Below are 3,739 nucleotides of genomic sequence, written 5' to 3' on the forward strand. Positions count from 1 at the left end.
AATTCATCCTGTGGAATACTATGCAGCAAGGAAGAAGGATAAATTTTTGATATTTGTCACCGTATGGATGAAACTCACAAGCATGATATTGAGTGGAAGAAGCCAGACACAAGAAGCCATACTCTGGTCCCATTGCAATGAAGGTTCAAGGCAAGGTGAGACTAAACTCTGATGAGAAAAACCCACACAGTGGCTGCCCCGTGGGTAACGATGAGGAAGGGGTGGATAGGGACTTCTTCTTTTTTATTTTAATACATTTTTATTGATTTCAGAGAGGCAGGGAGAGGGAAAAAGAAATAGAAACATGATGATGAGAGAGAATCATTGACTGGCTGCCTCCTGCATGCCCCACACTAGGGATCGAGCCCACAATCCAGGCATGTGCCCTGATCAGGAATCGAACTGGTGACCTCTTGGTTCTTGGGTCCAACGCTCAACCGCTGAGCCACACCAGCTGGGCATTGGGGACTTCTTGAGGCTGAAATGACCGCTACATCGCATTCTGGGTGTTGGCTACAGGGTGTACATATGCAAAAATCCACTGAGCTGTTCATTTAAGATTTATGTACTACAGCACCTATGAATTCAACACAAATTAAGAAAGTGAAAGTAACATGCAGTGGGGGGTGGAGGAAATGAGCCCTTTGTTCACTTCCAGTGGGAGCGCTAACAGGGGGACCGATTTGGAGAACCGTCAGTAGTGTTTAGTAAGAGCGAGAATGTATCTTTTCCCCTTCGGAGGAGGAGTCCCCGAGTTCCCCTTCTCAGCAGCTGCCCTCCGGAAACCCTGTTGGTAGGTGCAGTTACCACCTCCATGTTACAGGGAGGGAGACAGGCATAGCTCAGGGGGCTGGCCCTTGGCCCATCTCACAGCTAGTCAGTGTCAGAGTAAGGATTTGAACTCAGCACTCAGATCCCCCCACCCTGACCCACCACCTTGAAAGGTAGCAATGCCTGTTATTGGGGAATAGTGAAAGCAGCCCGCATGTCCAATGACGGGGGACTCAGTAAATAGTGATGCAGCCATGCTTAGTGAGAACATAACACTTCAAAAGAACAAGACTGGGCTACATATAGTGGATTAGAAAGATGTTAGAGATGTCAATGAATAAAGGTGAATATTGATGCCGTCTATGTCCAGAGTCAGTGAACTAGAGCCACTGTCCAGCCTGATTTTGTAAATAAAGTTTCATTGGCACACAGCCACCTCATTTACTGATACATCTGTGACTGCTACAAGGGCAGCCTCAGACAGTTATAACATAGATGGTTTGGTCAGTAATGCTGACAATAACCACTATCTGATCCTTTATGGAAACAAAGTTTGCTGGCTTCTGGAAGATATGAGTTATAAAGCCAAACCAGACTGAAGAACAGTAAATATCACACTTATCAGCCCTGGCCAGGTAGCTCGGATGGTTAGAGCATCGTCCCGTTATATCAAGGTTGCAGGTTCAATCCCCTGTCAGGGTACATGCAAGAAACAACCAATGAAGGCATCAATAAGTGGAACAACAAATCTATGTTTCTCAAAATCAAAATTTCAAAAAAAACATTATTCATTATTAAAAATAAGTATCACATCAATGGATATGCGTATATGCATGCGAAACTAAGGGAATGGGCACCCAAGTGGAGGGCCACCTTTCTGGTGCAGGAAGAAGGAAAGTTGGGTGGGAACCTAGACCTCAACTGGAATGTGTTTCTACTTTCATTGAAGCAGGGAGGTGGGCAACCTGTCTGCAGGTGGTAGATTTTTCCATCTGGAGCCCAGGGTTCCCCCTGGAAGCCAGCATGCTCCAGCCCTGTTACTTCCTCTGAGCCTCAGTTTTCTCACCTATAAAATGGGCACATTCAAACCTACCTGGAAAGGTTAAGACATGAATCAGATGTGTTTGGCTTGGGAGCAGGTACCAAAAGTTGGTGATGGTGGGGCAGGGGGGAGAGAGACATGGGAAGGTGGGTTTAATGTACCCTTCCTCTCCAGCTCCAGAAGCCCCAAAGGCAGGAACCACTGCTTTCTTCCTAATGTATCCCCAAAGCCAGCCCATGCCCAGCACAAAGTAGGTGTTCAATAAAACTTCTCCCTCACCAGAGTCAGGCACTAAGCAAGGGCCCCATGGGGAGTTTGCATCCATATAACTTCCTTTGCAGCCCCGCCCCTGCCCCAACCTTTAGGTGAACTTTTTGTCCTGAGATCCATGGACCTTTTAGGGAACCTGATGATGGAGTTCAGGGAGTCCATGAACTGCTGGGGGGCGGGGGAGGGGGGAATACATATCTTTATTTTCACTGATTCTAACCGCTATTTATCATTTCCTTAATTATGAAAGGAGACAACAACAGGCTCTGTGACTTTGTCCCTAATTGAAAACCACAGGTATTTTCACGTCAGCTCACCCTGCTGCAGATGGCTCGAAATTCAACGGATCTTCATCACTCCTGCAAAGTCACTGCAGCTATTAGATCTTCTTAGTGAACATGGTGATAAAGGTGCATCCCTAAGTGTTGTGTGTTTCAGTCTAGCTCTCTTCCAAAAGTATTTTTAAAGTGATTGTCTTACACGTTTTTTTAAGTTTTAAAATTGTAGTAAAATATACTTAACATAAAACTTACCATCTTACTATTTTTAAGGGCACAGCTCAGGACATTGACATTGTTGTGCAACCATCCCCATCACTCTTCTCTGGAACTTTTCCTTCTTCCAAACTGAAACTCCGGCCCCATTAGACACTAACTCCCCCTCCCTCTCCCCCAGCCCCTGGCTCCCACCCTCTCCTTCCTGTCTCTGCGGATCTGACTCCTCTAGGGACCTCCCATGAGTGGGATCACACAGTATTTGTCCTTCTGTGTCTGGCTTATGTCATTGAGCATAATGTCCTCAAGTTTCATTCATGCTGTAGGAGTCAGAACTTCCTTTTTGAGGCTGAACAACACGTAGTTCATTGAATTGATATACCGCATTTTGTTTATCCATTCATCTGATGACGGATTACTGAAGTGCATTTCAATATGATGTCCTTTGTTGCCCTGTATGTTGTTTTATGAATCTACAAATGTTACTTTGAGAAGAGGCTCCTAGATTCTCCCGGCAGACAAAGGGGCCCAGACAAAGGCATTTATAAATTTTGGGCCCCTTTCTTCATTTAAACAAACAAATAAATAATAAATGACATGTTACAAAAGCACCGATATAAAGACGAATATAATCCAGGCTGCAATTCTATTCTATTCTTTTTTTTTTCTTTTCTGATTTTGAAAGAAATAAGCCCTAACTGGTTTGGCTCAGTGGATAGAGCATCAGCCTGCGGACTGAATGGTTCCGGTCAAGGGCATGTACCTTGGTTGGGGGCACATCCTCAGTAGGGGGTGTGCAGGAGGCAGCTGATCGATGTTTCTCTCTCATCGATGTTTCTAACTCTCTATCCCTCTCCCTTCCTCTCTGTAAAAAATTAATAAAATATATTAAAAAAAAGATATCCCCTCTCAAATGAAAGTTTCACTTAAAAAAAAAAAAAGAAAAAGAAATGAAAACACTTTTGTGTGCCCCTAAAAGTATGATGGCCCTGAGTAGCCTCTTAGCTGGACACCGAAAAGGTTAGGACCCCTGCGAATTCTTAAAAAGTCATGTTTGCAGCTTCAAGATATGCCATCTTGCTACCCCCTCTCCCCCCGCAACACATAGGTTTCCCCAAACTCCTCCTGGATGGCCACGATTCCCTCCCTCCTGATTTTGGGG

Source organism: Myotis davidii, unplaced genomic scaffold, assembly GCF_000327345.1.
Source record: "Myotis davidii unplaced genomic scaffold, ASM32734v1 scaffold551, whole genome shotgun sequence".
NCBI lineage: Eukaryota > Metazoa > Chordata > Mammalia > Chiroptera > Vespertilionidae > Myotis > Myotis davidii.